Here is a 15,841-nt window from a genome sequence, read left to right on the forward strand (position 1 = left end):
CTCAGAGCCTACACCTTCTTCAGAACAACAAAAAAACCCACAAGTGCCTAAGAAGACCTTTGTTAATAATGGCCATAAATGGCAGGTCATGGCCCATCGAACATAGGCTGGTGTGATGTGGAGTGTACACCATTAAGTTAAGTAGCGGCTTTGACTTTGTACATGTCTACTGTTTGTGTTTTCCTTTTCGTTCATAAATGTATAGCTATGGTGTTCTTTTAATTATTGACAAAGGTCTTCTTAGGCGCTTGTGGGTTTTATTGTTGTTCTGAAGAAGGTGTAGTTATTTACGCCGAAACCTGGGTTAACACTTAACACTAGGTGCTTTTTTCGCAATCGAGGCGGGTTTTTAGTTTTTTAATATAAGTTGTGTATAACCTTTTCCTCGCTGTATGTTACTCGTGCCACCTTCATAATTTCAAAGAGCGTTTTCCAGTCGACATTTCGAAAGCCTTCTCCATATCCACAAAAGCTATAAACCCAGGTTAACCTTTCCGTTACCTACCTTCTAAGATAAGTCGTGGGGTTAGTACTGCCTCACGTGTTTCTACATTCCTCTGGGATCTGAGGTCGGCTTCTACTAGTTTTTCCCTTCTTCTGCAAATAATTCGCGCTATTATTTTGTAACCATGAGTTATTAAACTGATAGGTCTATAATATTAAGATCTGTCAGCATCTACTTTCTTTGGAATTGGCGTTTTTACATTCTGAAGGCGTTTTGCCTGTCTCATACATCTTGCACACCAGGTGGAATAGTTTGCTATGGTTGGCTCTCCCAAGGCTATCAGTAGTTCCCAGAGAATGTCGTCTACCTCGAGTGCCTTGTTTCGACTTAGGTCTTTCAGTGCTCTGTCAAATTCTTCTCGCAGTATCATATCTCCCATCTCATTTTCATTTACGTCCTCTTCCCTTTCAATAATATTGACTTCAAGTACATTTCCCTTGTACAGCCTTTCGATGTATTCCTTACACCTTTCAGCTTTTCCTTCTTTGCTTAATACTGGTTCCATCTGAGCTCTTGATACTCTCAGAGCAGTTTTTTTCTTCCAAACGTGTCTTTAATTTTCCTACTTTTCTCTAGTTATTTATGCCTCTATATCCATTTGTCATCTAGCCATCTCTGCTTAGCAATTTTGCATACCTGTCAATCGCATTTTTTGAACGTTCGTATTCACTTTCGCCTGCTTCATTTGCTGCATTTTTATGTTTTCTCCTTCATCAACTAAATTCAATATCTCCTGTGATATGAAAGGATTTCTACTGGGCCTTGTCTTTTTACCTATCTGAGCCTCTACTGCTCTCACTATTTCATTTCTCAAAGCTGCCCATAAGTTTTCTATTTTATTACTTTTCCCGTTCTACTCAGTCGTTGCCTAATGCTCCCTCCGAAATTCTCAACAACGCCTCGCTCTTTGAACTTGTCCAGGTCCCACTTCCTTACTTTACAACCTTTTTGCAATTTATTCAGAATTCATGTGCAGTTCATAATCAAAGATCGGTGATCCGAGTCCACATCTGCACCTGTAAATATGCTACAGTTTAAAAATAATCTTCTTACATGATACTTAAACCAAGTGTTAGCGATGATTAAATTACGCTCTGTGCAAAATTTTACCAGGTGGCTTCCTCTTTCCTTCATTTTCCCCAGTTAATATTCACCTACTATTTTCCCTGCTCTTCCTTTTCCGACTACCGAATACCATTCCCTCATGGCAATTAAATTTTCGTATCCCTTAACTATCTAATTTCTTTTATCTCGTCATACATTTCTTCAATCTCTTCATCATCTGCAGAGCTGGTTAGCATAGGAAGTTGTACTAATGTTGTGGGTGTTGATTTTGTGACTGTCTTGGGTACAATAATGCCTTAATTATGCTGCTGACATTAGCTTACCCACATCCCTATTTGCTTATTCGTTACACTAGTCAACAGCCATTTTGCATCTGGGATGTGATACATCAACTAGTATGCATTTTGATGTGTAGAATCCGAATATACTTTTCAAAATGTTCTAGCACGTGCCATTTTTGAGTTTTTAAAGGTTTTTAATTTTTCGTATTCAGTATTTCGCTTTTTGCTGTTCTTCTGTTTTGATATTTAATTGTTTGTTTTTGGTATGCAGAGGAGAGATAGAAGATCTACAAATCGTCACTAAATGGTTGGTGTGGTTATTTAGTGGTGTGAAAGAGATCCTCAGTAAGTGTTTCCCATGAAATATAGTGCAAACGTTTTGTGTTTAAAACTTACACTAAGAAAAATGGCAACTAGTAATCTCGTTGCTGTCTAAACCACCCCGACAACTTTTGTTATGTGTGTGAAAAATTCACTCCAAAAGCCCAAAGTAAACCACTCACTGATTTGGTTAAGAAGACATATAAATTGTATTTTGATTGTCCTTTTGGTGATCAAGATAAAAATTTTACAGCTCAGGTTTCCTGTATAACCTGTACTACAATCTTAACCGAGTGGTTGAAAGGAAAACGCCGAGCCATGCCATTCGCTGTCCTTATGGTGTGGTGTGAGCCTAATGACCATTATTGAGACTATTACTTCTGTCTTATAAATATTTCGGGACATTCAAGCAAAACTAGACACAACATTAAGTATCCACATGATGAGGGGTTGCCTGTTCCTGTCTGTACCTTGAAAGTTACGGAACCAGACACCATGTTAAGTGAATCAGAAAGTATTGAACATATAGAAGAGTACTGCCCTCAATATCATGACACTTCGCCTCAGCTCTTTACTCAAAAGGAACTGAACGAATTGGTTCGCGATCTAAAACTTTCGAAACAGCAACCTGAACTCCTGGGCTCGAGACTGCAACAACGGAACCTTCTAGCTCCAGGGACAAAAATTTCCTGTTCCAGATCAAGGGGTGCTTCCTTCGCTCAGGATTTCGATATGCAGAATTCAGTGTGTGTATGTCGAGATGTCAATGGTCTGATGATGCAGCTAGGTGAACAACATAATACAGAGGAGTTCAAAAAATGGTTCAAATGGCTCTGAGCACTATGGGACTTAACATCTATGGTCATCAGTCGCCTAGAACTTAGAACTACTTAAACCTAACTAACCTAAGGACATCACACACATCCATGCCCGAGGCAGGATTCGAACCTGCGACCGTAGCAGTCGCGCGGCTCCGGACTGAGCGCCTAGAACCGCTAGACCACCGCGGCCGGCTACAGAGGAGTGGCGACTATTTATTGACTCCAGTAAAACCAGCTTGAAAGGAGTACTGCTACATAATGGCAATGCGTTTCCATCGGTACCTTTGGCTTACGCAGTAGACATGAAAGAAACTTATGAAACCGTGGCTTTGTTGCTTGAGGCAATCAAATATAAGGATCAAGAATGGCCGCTTTGCTGTGATTTAAAAATCGTTGAACTCCTTACGGTTTTACAGGCTGGATTCACGAAATACTGCTGCTTTTTGTGCCTTTGGGACAGAAGTGACACCAAGAACCACTATACAGTCAAGTAATGGCCTATATGGAAGTCATATGTTCCTGGAAACGTAAATGTGAACAATACCTCATTGGTTGAGCCCCATAAAATCATTTTCTCTGCCCTTTATATTAAGTTGGGCCTTATCAAGAACTCTGTAAAAGCTCTGGATAAAGAGGGTGACGCCTTCAATCACGTAAAAGAAAAGTTTGCCAAATTAAGTGAGGCAAAGCTGAAAGAGGGTATATTTGTTGGTCCACAAATAAGAAAATTGCTGAAGCATCCAACCTTTGATACCAAACTCACAGATATCCAATTACCTGCTTGGTCTTCTTTTAAAAGCCGTAGGTTCGAATCCTGCCTCGGGCATGGATGTGTGTGATGTCCTTAGGTTAGTTAGGTTTATGTAGTTCTAAATCTAGGGGACTGATGACCACAGCAATTGAGTCCCATAGTGCTCAGAGCCATTTGAACCATCTTCTTTTAAAACAATTGTGAAGGGCTTTTTGGGTGGCAGAAACGACAAAAACTATGTTACCATTGTGAATGATCTGTTGGACAACTATAAGAACATAGCGTGTAGTATGTCGCTTAAAATTCACTTTTTACATCCTCACCTTGATTTCTTCCCGGAAAATTTGGGAGCCGTAAGCGATGAGCACGGTGAACGCTTTCACCAAGACATTCTTACCATGGAACACCGTTACCAAGGCCACTGGAACCCTTCGATGATGGGTGACTACTGCTGGGGTCTTGTTAGGGAGAGTGATGAAACGGCAAACAAAAGAAATATCTCAGTCGTGGCATTTTTCAAAAACCAAAGACAATTAAAGGTAAAAATATCTTCTGAACTAATTTGAACATTTTATTGGCATTATTCTCATGGATACATACAAAATAGTATTGATTTTAAACGTTCTGAATGTGTATTTTTGTTTGACTTAATTGTGTCAGTTTTCGCTATTACCATTTTTTATTCTGCTATGTATCTAGGAAATGTGACGACATAGAGAAAAACTGATTTTAGCAGTGTATTCAGCACCCCAAAATTAGGTAAATCGACCCATTTACAAACCCTATGCAGAAAAGAAGTTTAAATTTGTTAACTAGTATTATTAGACCTACTTCCTCATTACCATAATGAGTTCATCCTGCCATCCAACTTCACTAATCCCCACTATATCTAACTTCAACCTATGTATATCCCTTTTTAAATGTTCTAAGCTATCTGCCCTATTAAGGGATCTAACATTCTACCCTCTGACCTATCGACTGCCAGTTTCGTTTGTATTGCTGAAGACATCCTCCTGAGTAGTCCCCATCTGGAGACACAAATGGGAAACTATATTACCTCTGGAACATTTTAACTAAGAGGATGCTCTCATCATTTAACCATCTGGAAAATAACGGCTGCAGTTTCCTCTTGCGTTTTGTTCTGTACTATTTCGTACACAACGGTAAGGAGAGGTGGACTACAGAGTCGTGCAGCAGCTGTAATCGTAGGAAAGCTGGATGGGAGCAGAAATGTTTAGCAAACATGTAAATACAGTAAACAGTAGCTTTCCTTTAACTTGTAGTTTTCTCCAAGCGTACTAAGACTCTTTACAAATGAATATGCAGCAATAAAATACAGTTAATACAATAGCAACAAGAGCACCATAGAGTGAGGCTTGAGACGCCCTGCTAAACCCGCAGGACAGGACAGGTAGTTTAAATTGTGGAAAGGGGCCAAAATAAGCGGCTGTCAGTTACACTCGAACATACAACTTTATTTATTTGACCAAAGATTACAAAAGCCAAGAAAATTTTAAAAAAAGACAGCATTAATTTTTAGAACTTAGTTACCAGCTGAATGCGCCATACAATCTCATGTCTTAAGGGCAAGATCACTTTAATTTAAAATCGGATGAAAGCCAATAACGTAAGACTAAAACCAAAATCAGAAATTTAAAAGGCAGAAGGCCTTTTCTTAAATCAGTTCTTTCAATTAGGCTGAAGCCCCAAATGATCTCACACCTTAAGAGCAAAACAACTTTAATTTAAAAAAAATCGGTTGAAGGCCCATCTCTTAAGACTCAAACCAAAATTAAATTTTTATGAGGCAAAAGGCCTTATCTTAAAACAGTTCTTTAATCAGGCTGAAGGCCCAAACAATCTGACACCTTAAGTGATGAACAACTTTAATCTAAACATCGGCTGAAGGCCCATTACTTAAGACTCAAACCAAAATAAATTTTTAAAAGGCCAAAAGGCCTTATCTTAAAACGGTTATTTAATTAGGCTGAAGGCCCAAACAATCTGACATCTTAAGAGCAAAACAACTTAATTTAAAAATCGGCTAGAAGCCATACACATACAAACAACAAGAACAAATAAGAAAAGCAGTACAACCAACGGCGCTCAGAAGTTTCCGAGAGTCGGCCTGGAATTCAAACACTAAAGCTCACTTAGGTGAGACAGGCAGTCGGTCCAACCATTCTCGATCCGACGAAAACCCCAGCGACAGACAGTCAACGGACCCACCGACTAGATAACTTCTGCTCCACCCGACCAGCACACAGCAGGAAGTTCAATGGAACAACGTAGGAGGTATTGGCGCCCACAACCAATTATACATTTAGCTGTCAAACTACACACCGTGCTGGACAGCGACAACACGATGAAGAAAATACACTGCCTGAATTTATGGCAACGGCCAGGGCAGGTAACCGGAATGTTAACGGCCACAAGGCAGAAGATTCCGCTGGTGCGCTTCAATTAACAATAACAAGCACAGTTAAACTCCACTGGAGGGTTGCTAAAATTTGCCAACTTGAAAACACACATTGCTGCCCCCGCGGGAATGTCCCAACAGCCAACAAAGAAATCTAAACGACACAGTGTGAACAGTCGTGACTCAAATTTCGCGTCCAGGATCTGTGAGCCACGGACCTCGTAGCAATGGGAACAGCACCACACTCTCTGACCGCGCGTGGACGCCGCCAGCGTCCTCGGCCAAACTACGCGCCGTGGAGATTTACTCGCTGCTCCACGCCAACCGACCAACTGCCCAGACCCAGAAACGGCGAAATGACCAAATATACGTCGGCCGATGAGACGATCAACCGAACGACCAACCAACGGTCGTCCCACTCCAATCTCGGTCCGTCGGACAGTTCATGAGTGACCCCAGCAGTCGGCGAGCACTGGCTGTCGGCGACTCATTGGCGCTCCTTCCCCTACTTCACTGCTGCTGCATCCCGACTGCACTGCTGGTCCGTCTCCAACTGACTAGTCAGACACACGACGACCCAGAAATACTATCGGTCGCTCCAGAGATTGGTACGACATTGTGCTTTTCGATATGCGCTGCTGCTGCCGCTCACGGGCAAGTAAGGCAGGAAGTTAGTGCCGCCAGTAAATGGAATAAGAAATGCGGCAGTACAGTAATAGAAGATGAGAAACAATAAATGGCATGAACACGAGCCATGCACTGCTCAAGGGTCTCTTAACTAATGCACAAGTAATAGGACCACGATTGGGCTACGTCTCAGTGGCGACTCCGTTGCTGCTGGGCCATGCCCCTAACACTCACCATACTATATTGTGGCAGTAGAGGGCACTCATGGTACGGAGCCACAGGGGATGTGACTCAGCGGACGTGCTCCATTGGGTCTCCTGGATTCTGTACAGCCGCTGTCGGTGTCTGACGGAAACTTGTGTTGCTGTGAGACGCCAGTAGGGTGCTATCGATTTATGATACCACACTTCATGGTACCAGCAGAGCAAGGCTGTGTTGGTTGATGTTATAAGGCCAGATCAGTCAATACCGAGACTGTTGCCTCTGCAAATACTGAAAAGGCTGCTGCCCCTCTTCAGGAGTCACACGTTTGTCTGACCTCTCAACAGTTATATCTCCGTGAGCTTCCGACTTGATTAGGACATTTTAGACAGTAAAACAACACACTGCCAGTGTGACTAAGCCTATTTCTGGCACGATTTGTAAGCCCACAAGTAGGACCAACAAATCACTGGAAGTTGAGTAAGGGTAGGACGGAAAAGGCAGACCCTTTACCAAGAAAAAAAAAAAATGTAACAGAAAGGCTGACTTCCTCAACGTGGATGGAAATGACTGAAACAAACAGCATTCCGTCATTTGCACTATTGTGTAGCCATAGCCTTCAGACCTGGTCTACAGTCGCAATCCTAAGTGAAATGGCAAGAGCACAGTTAGACCTGAGACTGTCAAGTCACTTTAACATGACCGCCTGTTAAAAGATTGAACAGCCACATTTTGTAGCGCGCACCACCGTGAGACATGTCGGAAGAGAGTCGATGAGATTGTGGTAGGTACTGACAGGGATGTGAAGCCATGCCGACTTCATTGCCGCAGCCAGGTACGCTAGGTTTCTCAGTTGTGGATTCGTGGCGAGAACAGCTCGATCGACATGGTCCAACAGATTGTAGTTTGGGTCTAAATCCGGGCTGTTTGATGGCCAGGGGAGTACAGTAAATTCCTCCTACTGTCCTTTGAACCAAACACGCACATTGTGGGCTGTATGACAGATTGCATCGTCCTGCTGGTAGATGCCATCGTGTCATGGAAAATCAAATTGCTTGTAGGGGGCAGCGTGGACATGTGCCCCAAAGACAGATGCATGCTTGTACTCATCCATAGAGTGCCTTTCAGAATGATGAGATACCCAGGGAATGCCATGCAGCCTGAACCCTTCTTTGCAGTGTGTTTGTTTCCAGATTTTTCATGTCTTACACGTTAACGGCCATCTGTCTGATGGAGCACAAAACGTGATTCTTCTGAAAACGACATCTGTCGCCACTTCGCCACTCAGTGGACGTATAGATGCGGTACTGGTGTGCGTATTCCAGCCCTCGTCGCCTATGAACAGCTGTCAGCAAGGGTGCATAAACCAAGGCCTGCTGCAGAGGCTCATACGCAGCAATGTTCGCTGAAAGGTCTTCGAGGAGACACTGTTGGTAGTCCTTTGTTTGATATGGGCGGTCACTTTCTCAACAGTTGCATGTATATTCGCCTGTACACAAACACGGAGCCGTCATTCACCCCTGTCTTCTATGACCCATGGTGCACAGCAGTAGCCTCGGCGTTGATGTTTGATAGTGCCATTTTGTCATTCATGGTATACACACGAACACTTAACAAACTTAGCCATTTCGGAAATGCTACCACCCTTGGCCAGAAAACCAACGGTCACGCTCTTTTGGACATCATGTAGATCGCTCCATTTCTGTATTACAACGGCTGCACTGTCTTCCGCGTCCCCTCGACACGCTTTATATACCCTCCATTGCTTGTGCTGCTACCTGCCGTCTGTGAGTGGTTATTGCATGTTGACGTCAAAGGTGGGTGGTGGTCACATTAACGTCACTGGACCATATATGTTATGTATGTTACAAAGTTCTTTGAGTTTCTTAAATTAATTGCGTGACACATGTTTCCCGAAATTTCGTATGAATGCTTCTCGAATGCTGTGTTTCTCGGAGCAACAGTTTCTTGGGTGTTATGTCAGAGCGATGTATTAAGTACATCTACATCTACATCTACATGGTTACTCTGCAATTCAGACTTACGTGCCTGGCAGAGGGTACATCGAACCATTTTCATACTATTTCTCTACCATTACACTCTCGAATGGCGCGTAGGAGAAAGGAATACCTAAATCTTTCTGTTTGAGCTCTGATTTCTCTTATTTTATTATGATCATTTCTCCCTACGTAGGTGGGTATCAACAAAATGTTTTCGCATTCGGAGAGAAAGTTGGTGATTGAAATTTCGTAAATAAATCTCGCCGCAAAGAAAACCGCCTTTGTTTCAATGACTGATACCCCAACTCGCGTATCATATCATCGACAGTCTCACCTCTATTGCGTGGTAACACGACACGAGCTGCCCTTCTTTGTACTTTTTCGATGTCCTACGTCAATCCTACCTGGTTAAGGATCACACAGCGCGCAGCAATATTCCAGCAGAGGACGAACAAGTATAATGTAGGCTGTCTCTTTAGTGGGTTTGTCGCATCTTCTAAGTGTTCTGCCAACAAAGCGCAGTCTTTGTTTCGCCTTCCCCACAATATTATCTATGTGGTCTTTCCAATTTAAGTTACTCGTAATTGTAATTCCTAGGTATTTAGTCGAATTGACAGCCCTTAGATTTGTGCGATTTGCCGTATGCCTAAAATTTACCGGATTTCTTTTAGTACCCATGTGGATGACCTCGCACTTTTCTTTGTTTAGTGCCAATTGCCACTTTTCGCACCACATAGAAATTCTCTCTAGTTTATTTTGTAATTGGAATTGATCGTCTGATGATTTTACTAGACGATAAATTACAGTGTCATCTGCAAACACTCTAAGGGGGCTGCTCAGATTATCACCTTGATCATTTATATAAATCAGGAACAGCAGAGGGCCTATGGCACTACCTTGCGGAAGCCTGATATCACTGATGTTCTACTCGATGATTTACCGTCTATCACTACGAGCTGTGACCTCTCTGAGAGGAAATCATGAATCCAGTCACACAACTAAGACGATACTCCATATGCACGCAATTTGATTAATAGTCGCTTGTGAGGAACAGTATCAAAAGCCTTCTGGAAATCTAGAAATATGGAATCGATCTGAGATCCCTTGTCAACAGCACTCATCTTCATGGGAATAAAGAGCTAGCTGTGTTGCACAAGAACGATATTTTCGGAGTCCGTGTTGGTTATGTATCAATGAGTCATTTTCTTCAAGGTGATTCATAATGTTCGAGTACAGTATATGCTCCAAAATCCTACTGCAAATTGAGGTCAGTGGTATGAGTCTGTAATTCAATGGGTTACTCCTATTTCCTTTCTTGAATATTGGTGTGACTTGTGGTACTTTCCAGTCTTTAGGAACAGACCTTCGTACTTACTGTTGTTAACAGGTTATTATTATTATACACGAATAGGCCGGTCATGGACGACCCGAAGCGTCCACTTCGTGTGAAATTTTCTCAGGAGTCATATCATTCATCAACTCAATATTTATTTTCTCCCGACTAATTTGTTCCTGACTTGAATTTCTTGACATTTTGGTTCATTTTCCACTTGAGAACTCTCTGGTGGAATCTTTATCTGCCTACTACATCTCAGTCTGTTCTACCAGCATCCTTCAGGTCTATTCTGACTTCGGCGATCCACTCCATGTTCTTGATGCTTTCTGTGTACTCCAAGATCTGTTTACTTTTGCCGAGTGTTCGGCATTCTCTCGACGCGCGTGTGTAATTTCAGTCGACGATGTTTCGTGTCAAGAATTATGTTTGATATCTGTTCGGTCTCTTGTCTGTACGCAATCAGAAGCTTTCGTCTCTCTTATTGGATCCTAGGATTTTTTCGATGATTCATCCCCGTAGTTTCTTGACGTTTTCCAGTCCGTGGCCAGAATACTGATGCGTGTAGTGTTTCTGGGTTGATGACAGTGTAGCAACGTCTCGCTTTTACATTACGTGAGGGGGACGATTTATTGACGGTGTTTCCAGTCTTCCACAATGCTGCAATCATCTTTTGATTTTTCTGATCGCGAGCTTCTTTCGCTATCCCATTTGCCCTTATCATCCCCTAGACTACTTAAATTTGTGATTTCTCTTGATCTCATCATATTTTGTTGCAATCTTCGTTGTTGAATCTTTTTGGTGCAACAATTATTATTATGATGTTAAATCATCTTTTATACTATTGTGTTCTTATTATTAAAATCGTATATATCAATGGTGCGTTAAAAGTGTGGGTGACTGCATGTTATATTTGCAGGATGGCAGGTGGAGACAGTAACGAATTGTGACACTCCCCAGGACAGAACCTGGAATCCGCCCGCACTCGATATTAGGTGAACGTGTAATCATCCAACGAAGACTACATCCAAAATAAGTGCATATTTGACCTAAAATGTTATCTTAAATTCATCAAAAACGCCTCTGTCTTAATTCCGTTTAAACTCACCCAGATGGACAAATATGAATGCTTTCGGATCCGTGTATCCGATACGGACCGTGAAATCTGAGAAATTACATTTTCCGAGGAAGCGTAACAGCGGCGTGCTTCACGTGTGTATATGTGGGACAGACAGTTGAGCATCGACGCTGTTTCCCCGGACAACGTTGCTGGCTGCCCCGGAGTATCCCTTTGGGGGGGGGGGGGGGGGAGGCAGGGAGCTTGTAACGTGAAAGGTAACCCGCGTCTCCGTAGAGGCGGAAAACGACCTCTGGCGGGCACTCCCTAATGACGCGTCTGGTTAACCGCCGGCGTCCTCCCAGCGACGCAGATGTCGACATCCGGCTGTGCTAACGACGGCCGTGACCATGGCAACGCCAACCGCATAAATTCAACCTGTGCTTGGCTCACAGACCCACCTCTCGAACGTCAGACGGCACCTTTGTGCCCTCTGCCTGGCTCTGCTGTTGCTGCGGTCTAGCGACCTTTATCAGCCAGCTCAGGTTTAATTACACCTAGGTGACAAAAGTCATAGGATAGCAAAATCAAAATGCACATATACAGATGGCGGTAGTATCACTTACAGAAGCTGCAAAAGGCCAGTGGATTGGCGGAGCTGTCATTTGTACTCAGGTGATTCATGTGAAAAGGTTTTTCCGATTTGATTGTGCCACACGGCGGGAATTAGCAGACCCTGGACGCGGAATGATAGTTGCAGTTAGGCGCATGGGACACCTCATTTCGGATTTCGTTAGGGAATATTCCGAGATCCACAGCGTCAAGTGTGTGCCGAGAATATAAAATTTCTCACCACGGAAAACGCGGTGGCCGAGGGCCTTCATTTAACGACCGAGAGCAGCGGCGTTTGCGTAGAGTTGTCGGCGATCACAGATAAGCGACAGCGCGTGAAATAACCGCAGAAATCAATGTGGGAGGTACGACGAACGTATCCGTTAGGGCAGTGCGGCGAAATTTGGCGTTAATGCACCATGGCTGCAGACGATCGAGTGCCTTTGTTAACAGCATGACATCGCCTGCAACGCCTCTCATGGGCCCATGACAACATCGGTTGGACCCTAGACTACTGGAAAACTGTGGTGTAGTCAGACGTGTTTCGATTTCATTTGGTAAGAGCTGATGGTAGGGTTCGAGTGTGGAGGAGACCCCACGAAGGCATGGATCCAAGTTGCCAACACGGCAGTGTGCAAGCCAGTGGTGGCTCCATAACAGAGTGGGCTGTTTATCTGGGTCCTCTGGTCCAGCTGAGCTGATTATTAATAGGAAATAGTTATGTTCGGCTACTTGAAGATCATTTGCATACATGGACTTCGCGATCGCAAACAGCGACGTCAGTTGTTAGCAACTGGTTTGAAGAACACTTTGGACAATTCGAGCGAATGATTTGGCCACCTATATCGCCCGACGTGAATACAATCGAACTCTTATGGGACGTAATCGAGATGTGCGTTCGTGCACAAAATCCTGCACAGGAGACACTTTCACAATTATGGACGGTTATAGAGGTAGTATGGCTCAATATTTCTGCAGGGGACTTGCAACGACTTGTTGAGTCCACGCCACGTCGAGTTGATGCATTACGTCTGGCAAAAGGAAGTCAGACACAATATTAGAAGGTATCCCTCGGCTTTTGTCGCCCCAGTGTAATTCATCATCGAGACTAGCAAGTGCAGCATCTGCATCTAAATGAGATGCTCAGACAACTGATTGTACAAGTCAGCGCGCCTTCGAAACTTCCTGCGGACGAGAAGTAAAGCTGGTGGTGTAAAGGAGTGACAAGCTTTCTCGATTTACTGTTTGAAGTTGTGTTCGTTTACACTGTAGAAAGTATTCTTACCCTGGTGTATAAAAATCAGCTCGGATTGTTCAAACAGACGTGGCTCTTTTGGCCATGGTTATTGATATGGAATAAGCAGATAGATACTTGACGGCTTCAAACAGTGTACTGAGGAAGCTCGTTGCTCCATGACACTATTAACTCTACATACAGTTGTTTAGAAAGCGCATTGACTTGTGCCTCAGGAAAATGGGCATTCGCTTGAGCACTCGCTTAAGCGAACAGTCCGCCATCGGAACATCCATCTCAGCATAATAAATTATGTACATAGTACATAACGTACATGTACAAAGTGCTACACCCAACTCCGCCTGCAACAGGTAACGAGTGGATTGAGTAGCTCGTTAACTGTTGTTGCCGGTCCCAAGTCCAGATAAAGGAGGAGGGTTGGCGTCAGGAAGGGCATCCGGCCAGAAAAAAACCGTGCCAAAACCAAAACAATGACTTATATCAACGCCTGTATGCAGCTAGGGGTATTCGTTTCATTGTAGTTTCATTCTAACGAGCTGCATGGTCACCGGACATGTCCGAAAGAACAGATACCATCTTCATATATAAAATAATGGTTACTTCTCAAAGTATATGTTCGGAAGTAATAGTCCCCCAAATCGGATCTTCGGGGGTGACTTTTGTGAAGAATCCAACAAAAGAAGAGGGTGCGAAAGAAGGAATGAAGTGCAAAATCAGAGTCGGAACTTTAAACTGTAGGACACTGAAGGGAAAGAGTCGAGAGATTGTAGACCAGGTGCAAAGAAGGAAGGTCAATATATCCTGTGCTTACAAGAGACCAGGTGGAAGGCTGACAAAGCCAAACTATTTGCAGAAGGATACAAGTTGTTCTATAGCAGTGCAGACAAAGAGACCAGAAATGGAGTAGGGGTTATTGTGGATAAAGATCTAAAAGAGGAAGTCTGTGAAGTGGGCAGAATCAATGACAGAATCATGAGCATAAAACTTACTATCGGAGGAGACGTCATCACAGACAAGTGTGTATGCACCCTAGACAGGGTGTTCGAAGGAAGAGAAGGACGAATTTTGGAAAATCCTAGATGGAGTTACAACGTAAATACCAGACAACGAAAGGGTGATAATCGGGGGAGATTTAAATGGACATGTTGGCGAGAGGAGGAGTGGGGAAGACAGAATTCATAGTGAATGGAGCTATGGAGAAAGAAATGCAGCAGGGCACAAGGTTGCAGAATACGCCGTGTCTTTTGACCTAACGATCGCCAACACCTACTTCGATCGTGGAAGAGAACAACTTATAACTTACAGGAGCAGAGACCATAAAAGTCAGACTACTTGTTGTCCAGAAGGAAACACATGAAGGAAATAAAGAATACCAAGGTTACATACAGTGAAAGTGTGTCTGCGCAGCACAAACTCGTAGTGGCCGACTAAGAAATGGTAGTGGAGAAAAGACGTAAATGTACACTCCTGGAAATTGAAATAATAACACCGTGAATTCATTGTCCCAGGAAGGGGAAACTTTATTGACACATTCCTGGGGTCAGATACATCACATGATCACACTGACAGAACCACAGGCACATAGACACAGGCAACAGAGCATGCACAATGTCGGCACTAGTACACTGTATATCCACCTTTCGCAGCAATGCAGGCTGCTATTCTCCCATGGAGACGATCGTAGAGATGCTGGATGTAGTCCTGTGGAACGGCTTGCCATGCCATTTCCACCTGGCGCCTCAGTTGGACCAGCGTTCGTGCTGGACGTGCAGACCGCGTGAGACGACGCTTCATCCAGTCCCAAACATGCTCAATGGGGGACAGATCCGGAGATCTTGCTGGCCAGGGTAGTTGACCTACACCTTCTAGAGCACGTTGGGTGGCACGGGATACATGCGGACGTGCATTGTCCTGTTGGAACAGCAAGTTCCCTTGCCGGTCTAGGAATGGTAGAACGATGGGTTCGATGACGGTTTGGATGTACCGTGCACTATTCAGTGTCCCCTCGACGATCACCAGTGGTGTACGGCCAGTGTAGGAGATCGCTCCCCACACCATGATGCCGGGTGTTGGCCCTGTGTGCCTCGGTCGCATGCAGTCCTGATTGTGGCGCTCACCTGCACGGCGCCAAACACGCATACGACCATCATTGGCACCAAGGCAGAAGCGACTCTCATCGCTGAAGACGACACGTCTCCATTCGTCCCTCCATTCACGCCTGTCGCGACACCACTGGAGGCGGGCTGCACGATGTTGGGGCGTGAGCGGAAGACGGCCTAACGGTGTGCGGGACCGTAGCCCAGCTTCATGGAGACGGTTGCGAATGGTCCTCGCCGATACCCCAGGAGCAACAGTGTCCCTAATTTGCTGGGAAGTGGTGGTGCGGTCCCCTACGGCACTGCGTAGGATCCTACGGTCTTGGCGTGCATCCGTGCGTCGCTGCGGTCCGGTCCCAGGTCGACGGGCACGTGCACCTTCCGCCGACCACTCCTCCCGCATGCCCACTATACGCCCTCGCTCAAAGTCCGTCAACTGCACATACGGTTCACGTCCACGCTGTCGCGGCATGCTACCAGTGTTAAAGACTGCGATG

This window comes from Schistocerca nitens, chromosome 7, assembly GCF_023898315.1.
Source record: "Schistocerca nitens isolate TAMUIC-IGC-003100 chromosome 7, iqSchNite1.1, whole genome shotgun sequence".
NCBI lineage: Eukaryota > Metazoa > Arthropoda > Insecta > Orthoptera > Acrididae > Schistocerca > Schistocerca nitens.